The following is a 9,340-nucleotide window of genomic DNA, read 5'->3' as shown; positions in this document are numbered from 1 at the left end:
TGACCGACAGTTAGCAGCCGAGCACAGCCGAAGAATACCGAGCAGGGTGGAGGGCCGGGGGCGGAGATGACCGACAGTTAGCAGCCGAGCACAGCCGAAGAATACCGAGCAGGGTGGAGGGCCGGGGGCGGAGATGACCGACCGTTAGCAGCCGAACACAGCCGAAGAATATCGAGGAATGATTGTGGCATATCTATAAGTGTTGCATTAGCGCCATCTACTGGAGAGAGCTGGATCTTCTACTGGAGAGAGCTGATCTTCTACTTGAGACACACAAGTAGTACATGTAATAGTTATGTGTAACTCTTATCAAACTTTGATCGAGTGTGACATCATTAAGGTTAGCAGAAAGACCTCTGCTCTCTGTGGAAGAAACAGAAAAATCTAAACTCAGCTCGACCGTGCACTGTTTCTGTAAATGTGTAGTTATGCCGTCAGGCCGGTGCTGTTATGTTCCTTCATTCATCCGGCTACTGAACCCACACCGATTATCTAACTCTTGTTGGCATGTTGATGTGTTGCTGTCATGACTCTTCTACTTTATTTATTATATTATGGGATAGACTGTAAAAATGAATTGCCCCTCTGGATTAATAAAGTTTTCTGATTCGGATTCTGAATCTGAAAGGAGGTTTACAAATAAATTTCCATTGAAAAATACTAAGTTGAATTACAAATGATGAAATACGAGTTATAAAATAGTGGCATGGACACAGATACACATTTACAGATAGAAAACACTGAGTTCTTCCAGTCCCTCCAGGATTTCATTTACAGATAGAAAACACTGAGGCCCTCATGTACGTACATTTGTGAATGTAGCGTTATCAGCACCATGGCCAATCCACAGAAAGAGCACGCTGTGATACTTTAGCTCACGTAGTTTTTACCAAACCTGCAGCTCATCAGGTAATCAGCGCCTTTCTCCGCCCACTATGCCGTAAATTGTGCTGTAGCAAAGCGTTAAGTACTGTTGCTATGATAGGGCTGAGTGCAGACTGCCATATTCCCACTGCTGATGCTAGGACTGATTGAAATGATCCTGATGCCAGTATGTGTAACGTAGCGAGGAGTTTAACAGCTGCTGGAATGGAATGTGAACGCTGAGTCTGAGATATGATGTCATCTTTGATTTCTTCCAGTAACTGTAATATTGCATGGCTGCTTAATGTGTAACGCTTAATGATTTCCTGTTCACTCCACTGAAAAAGTGTGATCCTTGTGGCAGCTCGTCTCCTTGGCCTATGTCTTCGTCTTGCTCGGATTACTGCTGCCATTTCACCAGGAGGCATATGCCAGGAAACCCACTTCCTGTTTTACAACTGCTTTTAAGAGGCAGATAACATTCACCGCAAAATAGAGGCGTGCTTTCACAGGCGGTTTTTGTACATACAGCAGAATACATAATTAGGCGCACTTTATGCTTCCCCTCCCATCTCTTTATGGGAAACTCCCACTTTCTCCTTCACCCTCCCAAGAATGCATATGAATGACACGGAAAAGCACAGTTTGCCATTTTCAGTTCCCGCGACAAGCAGTCTGTGCTTTTACCTTAGTGCGGCCTGTTAGTACATACCTCGCCATGCTGTTACCTCAGTGCGGCCTGTTAGTACATACCTCATCATGCTTTTACCTCAGTGTGGCCTGTTTGTACATACCTCGCCATGCTTTTCCTCAGTGTGGCCTGTTAGTACATACCACGCCATGCTGTTACCTCAGTGCGGCCTGTTAGTACATACCTCGCCATGCTGTTACCTCAGTGTGGCCTGTTAGTACATACCTCGCCATGCTGTTACCTCAGTGCGGCCTGTTAGTACATACCTCACCATGCTTTTACCTCAGTGTGGCCTGTTAGTACATACCTCGCCATGCTGTTACCTCAGTGAAGCCTGTTAGTACATACCTCGCCATGCTTTTACCTCAGTGCAGCCTGTTAGTACATACCTCGCCATGCTTTTACCTCAGTGTGGCCTGTTAGTACATACCTCGCCATGCTTTTACCTCAATGCAGCCTGTTAGTACATACCTCGCCATGCTTTTACCTCAATGCAGCCTGTTAGTACATACCTTGCCATGCTTTTACCTCAGTGCAGCCTGTTAGTACATACCTCGCCATGCTTTTACCTCAGTGTGGCCTGTTAGAACATACCTCGCCATGCTTTTACCTCAATGCAGCCTGTTAGTACATACCTCGCCATGCTTTTCCCTCAATGCAGCCTGTTAGTACATACCTCGCCATGCTTTTACCTCAGTGCAGCCTGTTAGTACATACCTCGCCATGCTTTTACCTCAGTGTGGCCTGTTAGTACATACCTCGCCATGCTTTTACCTCAATGCAGCCTGTTAGTACATACCTCGCCATGCTTTTACCTCAGTGTGGCCTGTTTGTACATACCTCGCCATGCTTTTCCTCAGTGTGGCCTGTTAGTACATACCTCGCCATGCTGTTACCTCAGTGCTGCCTGTTAGTACATACCTCGCCATGCTTTTACCTCAATGCAGCCTGTTAGTACATACCTCGCCATGCTTTTACCTCAATGCAGCCTGTTAGTACATACCTTGCCATGCTTTTACCTCAGTGCAGCCTGTTAGTACATACCTCGCCATGCTGTTACCTCAGTGCGGCCTGTTAGTACATACCTCATCATGCTTTTACCTCAGTGTGGCCTGTTTGTACATACCTCGCCATGCTTTTCCTCAGTGTGGCCTGTTAGTACATACCACGCCATGCTGTTACCTCAGTGCGGCCTGTTAGTACATACCTCACCATGCTTTTACCTCAGTGTGGCCTGTTAGTACATACCTCGCCATGCTGTTACCTCAGTGAAGCCTGTTAGTACATACCTCGCCATGCTTTTACCTCAGTGCAGCCTGTTAGTACATACCTCGCCATGCTTTTACCTCAGTGTGGCCTGTTAGTACATACCTCGCCATGCTTTTACCTCAATGCAGCCTGTTAGTACATACCTCGCCATGCTTTTACCTCAATGCAGCCTGTTAGTACATACCTTGCCATGCTTTTACCTCAGTGCAGCCTGTTAGTACATACCTCGCCATGCTTTTACCTCAGTGTGGCCTGTTAGAACATACCTCGCCATGCTTTTACCTCAATGCAGCCTGTTAGTACATACCTCGCCATGCTTTTCCCTCAATGCAGCCTGTTAGTACATACCTCGCCATGCTTTTACCTCAGTGCAGCCTGTTAGTACATACCTCGCCATGCTTTTACCTCAGTGTGGCCTGTTAGTACATACCTCGCCATGCTTTTACCTCAATGCAGCCTGTTAGTACATACCTCGCCATGCTTTTACCTCAGTGTGGCCTGTTTGTACATACCTCGCCATGCTTTTCCTCAGTGTGGCCTGTTAGTACATACCTCGCCATGCTGTTACCTCAGTGCTGCCTGTTAGTACATACCTCGCCATGCTTTTACCTCAATGCAGCCTGTTAGTACATACCTCGCCATGCTTTTACCTCAATGCAGCCTGTTAGTACATACCTTGCCATGCTTTTACCTCAGTGCAGCCTGTTAGTACATACCTCGCCATGCTTTTACCTCAGTGTGGCCTGTTAGTACATACCTCGCCATGCTTTTACCTCAATGCAGCCTGTTAGTACATACCTCGCCATGCTTTTCCCTCAATGCAGCCTGTTAGTACATACCTCGCCATGCTTTTACCTCAGTGCAGCCTGTTAGTACATACCTCGCCATGCTTTTACCTCAGTGTGGCCTGTTAGTACATACCTCGCCATGCTTTTACCTCAATGCAGCCTGTTAGTACATACCTCGCCATGCTTTTACCTCAGTGTGGCCTGTTTGTACATACCTCGCCATGCTTTTCCTCAGTGTGGCCTGTTAGTACATACCTCGCCATGCTGTTACCTCAGTGCTGCCTGTTAGTACATACCTTGCCATGCTTTTACCTCAGTGCAGCCTGTTAGTACATACCTCGCCATGCTTTTACCTCAGTGTGGCCTGTTAGAACATACCTCGCCATGCTTTTACCTCAATGCAGCCTGTTAGTACATACCTCGCCATGCTTTTCCCTCAATGCAGCCTGTTAGTACATACCTCGCCATGCTTTTACCTCAGTGCAGCCTGTTAGTACATACCTCGCCATGCTTTTACCTCAGTGTGGCCTGTTAGTACATACCTCGCCATGCTTTTACCTCAATGCAGCCTGTTAGTACATACCTCGCCATGCTTTTACCTCAGTGTGGCCTGTTTGTACATACCTCGCCATGCTTTTCCTCAGTGTGGCCTGTTAGTACATACCTCGCCATGCTGTTACCTCAGTGCTGCCTGTTAGTACATACCTCGCCATGCTTTTACCTCAATGCAGCCTGTTAGTACATACCTCGCCATGCTTTTACCTCAATGCAGCCTGTTAGTACATACCTTGCCATGCTTTTACCTCAGTGCAGCCTGTTAGTACATACCTCGCCATGCTGTTACCTCAGTGCGGCCTGTTAGTACATACCTCATCATGCTTTTACCTCAGTGTGGCCTGTTTGTACATACCTCGCCATGCTTTTCCTCAGTGTGGCCTGTTAGTACATACCACGCCATGCTGTTACCTCAGTGCGGCCTGTTAGTACATACCTCACCATGCTTTTACCTCAGTGTGGCCTGTTAGTACATACCTCGCCATGCTGTTACCTCAGTGAAGCCTGTTAGTACATACCTCGCCATGCTTTTACCTCAGTGCAGCCTGTTAGTACATACCTCGCCATGCTTTTACCTCAGTGTGGCCTGTTAGTACATACCTCGCCATGCTTTTACCTCAATGCAGCCTGTTAGTACATACCTCGCCATGCTTTTACCTCAATGCAGCCTGTTAGTACATACCTTGCCATGCTTTTACCTCAGTGCAGCCTGTTAGTACATACCTCGCCATGCTTTTACCTCAGTGTGGCCTGTTAGAACATACCTCGCCATGCTTTTACCTCAATGCAGCCTGTTAGTACATACCTCGCCATGCTTTTCCCTCAATGCAGCCTGTTAGTACATACCTCGCCATGCTTTTACCTCAGTGCAGCCTGTTAGTACATACCTCGCCATGCTTTTACCTCAGTGTGGCCTGTTAGTACATACCTCGCCATGCTTTTACCTCAATGCAGCCTGTTAGTACATACCTCGCCATGCTTTTACCTCAGTGTGGCCTGTTTGTACATACCTCGCCATGCTTTTCCTCAGTGTGGCCTGTTAGTACATACCTCGCCATGCTGTTACCTCAGTGCTGCCTGTTAGTACATACCTCGCCATGCTTTTACCTCAATGCAGCCTGTTAGTACATACCTTGCCATGCTTTTACCTCAGTGCAGCCTGTTAGTACATACCTCGCCATGCTTTTACCTCAGTGTGGCCTGTTAGTACATACCTCGCCATGCTTTTACCTCAATGCAGCCTGTTAGTACATACCTCGCCATGCTTTTCCCTCAATGCAGCCTGTTAGTACATACCTCGCCATGCTTTTACCTCAGTGCAGCCTGTTAGTACATACCTCGCCATGCTTTTACCTCAGTGTGGCCTGTTAGTACATACCTCGCCATGCTTTTACCTCAATGCAGCCTGTTAGTACATACCTCGCCATGCTTTTACCTCAGTGTGGCCTGTTTGTACATACCTCGCCATGCTTTTCCTCAGTGTGGCCTGTTAGTACATACCTCGCCATGCTGTTACCTCAGTGCTGCCTGTTAGTACATACCTTGCCATGCTTTTACCTCAGTGTGGCCTGTTAGTACATACCTCGCCATGCTTTTACCTCAGTGCTGCCTGTTAGTACATACCTCGCCATGCTTTTCCTCAGTGCAGCCTGTTAGTACATACCTCGCCATGCTGTTACCTCAGTGCTGCCTGTTAGTACATACCTTGCCATGCTTTTACCTCAGTGCGGCCTGTTAGTACATACCTCGCCATGCTTTTACCTCAGTGCTGCCTGTTAGTACATACCTCGCCATGCTGTTACCTCAGTGCAGCCTGTTAGTACATACCTCGCCATGCTGTTACCTCAGTGCAGCCTGTTAGTACATACCTCGCCATGCTGTTACCTCAGTGCAGCCTGTTAGTACATACCTCGCCATGCTGTTACCTCAGTGAAGCCTGTTAGTACATACCTCGCCATGCTTTTACCTCAGTGCTGCCTGTTAGTACATACCTCGCCATGCTTTTCCTCAGTGCGGCCTGTTAGAACATACCTCGCCATACTTTTCCTCAGTGCAGCCTGTTAGTACATACCTCGCCATGCTTTTCCCTCAATGCAGCCTGTTAGTACATACCTCGCCATGCTTTTACCTCAGTGCAGCCTGTTAGTACATACCTCGCCATGCTTTTACCTCAGTGTGGCCTGTTAGTACATACCTCGCCATGCTTTTACCTCAATGCAGCCTGTTAGTACATACCTCGCCATGCTTTTACCTCAGTGTGGCCTGTTTGTACATACCTCGCCATGCTTTTCCTCAGTGTGGCCTGTTAGTACATACCTCGCCATGCTGTTACCTCAGTGCTGCCTGTTAGTACATACCTTGCCATGCTTTTACCTCAGTGTGGCCTGTTAGTACATACCTCGCCATGCTTTTACCTCAGTGCTGCCTGTTAGTACATACCTCGCCATGCTTTTCCTCAGTGCAGCCTGTTAGTACATACCTCGCCATGCTGTTACCTCAGTGCGACCTGTTAGTACATACCACGCCATGCTGTTACCTCAGTGCGGCCTGTTAGTACATACCTCGCCATGCTGTTACCTCAGTGTGGCCTGTTAGTACATACCTCGCCATGCTGTTACCTCAGTGCGGCCTGTTAGTACATACCTCACCATGCTTTTACCTCAGTGTGGCCTGTTAGTACATACCTCGCCATGCTGTTACCTCAGTGAAGCCTGTTAGTACATACCTCGCCATGCTTTTACCTCAGTGCAGCCTGTTAGTACATACCTCGCCATGCTTTTACCTCAGTGTGGCCTGTTAGTACATACCTCGCCATGCTTTTACCTCAATGCAGCCTGTTAGTACATACCTCGCCATGCTTTTACCTCAATGCAGCCTGTTAGTACATACCTTGCCATGCTTTTACCTCAGTGCAGCCTGTTAGTACTTACCTCGCCATGCTTTTACCTCAGTGTGGCCTGTTAGTACATACCTCGCCATGCTTTTACCTCAATGCAGCCTGTTAGTACATACCTCGCCATGCTTTTCCCTCAATGCAGCCTGTTAGTACATACCTCGCCATGCTTTTACCTCAGTGCAGCCTGTTAGTACATACCTCGCCATGCTTTTCCCTCAATGCAGCCTGTTAGTACATACCTCGCCATGCTTTTACCTCAGTGCAGCCTGTTAGTACATACCTTGCCATGCTTTTACCTCAGTGCGGCCTGTTAGTACATACCTCGCCATGCTTTTACCTCAGTGCTGCCTGTTAGTACATACCTCGCCATGCTGTTACCTCAGTGCAGCCTGTTAGTACATACCTCGCCATGCTGTTACCTCAGTGCAGCCTGTTAGTACATACCTCGCCATGCTGTTACCTCAGTGCAGCCTGTTAGTACATACCTTGCCATGCTGTTACCTCAGTGAAGCCTGTTAGTACATACCTCGCCATGCTTTTACCTCAGTGCTGCCTGTTAGTACATACCTCGCCATGCTTTTCCTCAGTGCGGCCTGTTAGAACATACCTCGCCATACTTTTCCTCAGTGCAGCCTGTTAGTACATACCTCGCCATGCTTTTACCTCAGTGCTGCCTGTTAGTACATACCTCGCCATGCTTTTACCTCAGTGCTGCCTGTTAGAACATACCTCGCCATACTTTTCCTCAGTGCAGCCTGTTAGTACATACCTCGCCATGCTTTTACCTCAATGCAGCCTGTTAGTACATACCTCGCCATGCTTTTACCTCAGTGCTGCCTGTTAGTACATACCTCGCCATGCTTTTACCTCAGTGCTGCCTGTTAGAACATACCTCGCCATACTTTTCCTCAGTGCAGCCTGTTAGTACATACCTCGCCATGCTTTTACCTCAATGCAGCCTGTTAGTACATACCTCGCCATGCTTTTCCCTCAATGCAGCCTGTTAGTACATACCTCGCCATGCTTTTACCTCAGTGCAGCCTGTTAGTACATACCTCGCCATGCTTTTACCTCAGTGTGGCCTGTTAGTACATACCTCGCCATGCTTTTACCTCAATGCAGCCTGTTAGTACATACCTCGCCATGCTTTTACCTCAGTGTGGCCTGTTTGTACATACCACGCCATGCTTTTCCTCAGTGTGGCCTGTTAGTACATACCTCGCCATGCTTTTACCTCAATGCAGCCTGTTAGTACATACCTCGCCATGCGTTTACCTCAGTGTGGCCTGTTAGTACATACCTCGCCATGCTTTTCCTCAGTGCGGCCTGTTAGTACATACCTCGCCATGCTTTTACCTCAGTGCAGCCTGTTAGTACATACCTCGCCATGCTGTTACCTCAGTGTGGCCTGTTAGTACATACCTCGCCATGCTTTTCCTCAGTGTGGCCTGTTAGTACATACCTCGCCATGCTTTTCCTCAGTGCAGCCTGTTAGTACATACCTCGCCATGCTGTTACCTCAGTGTGGCATGTTTGTACATACCTCGCCATGCTTTTCCTCAGTGTGGCCTGTTAGTACATACCTCGCCATGCTTTTACCTCAGTGTGGCCTGTTAGTACATACCTCGCTGTTACGGCCCCTCCTCTGCATTGCAGGGGAGGTTCCTCCTGCAGGCAGAGTAGGGTCGTTAGTGATTGGAGCCACCTGGGCTCAGGGTATTTAAACTGCTTCTAACCACTCTTCTCTCTCTCTCTGCTCCTCCAGGTATGATCCTGTTTTGTTTGTTCCTTTATAGTTTTATTTAGTTTTCACTCAGTCATCTTCATACACACAGATTTACTCATTCATGCACTTGACATACACCTTACATTATGACATGCTCATACTTCATTCCTTTTTCTTTGTTTAAAGTTAATTGCTTTGATTTACAATAAAATATCTTGATTGGCCTATACTTGTTGTTGGTGTCTCCTCATTCTTTGCCACAGGCTGTGAGCCGGCTTGTGACAAGTGGGGGCTCGTCTTTAAGTTAAAATTAATTATACTTTAGCCTGGCTTTAGTATTTTAGTTTACTTGACAATTTCTCATAGTTGGTTAAAGTTTTGGCTAGGTTGTCTTTGCCTTGTTATTGATTTGTTTGTTTGCTTGTAGTTTGACTTATTTGATTATTGTTTTGTAGTTAATTTGGGTTAGTAGTTTTGTTAATTTAGTTCAGATTGTCAAACTTTTGTTTGAGGGGATGCTTTGGTATGGCCAATATTATGGGAGAGAGCAT

This window comes from Sander lucioperca, chromosome 21, assembly GCF_008315115.2.
Source record: "Sander lucioperca isolate FBNREF2018 chromosome 21, SLUC_FBN_1.2, whole genome shotgun sequence".
Lineage (NCBI taxonomy): Eukaryota > Metazoa > Chordata > Actinopteri > Perciformes > Percidae > Sander > Sander lucioperca.
Note: the sequence above shows the minus strand (reverse complement) of the source record.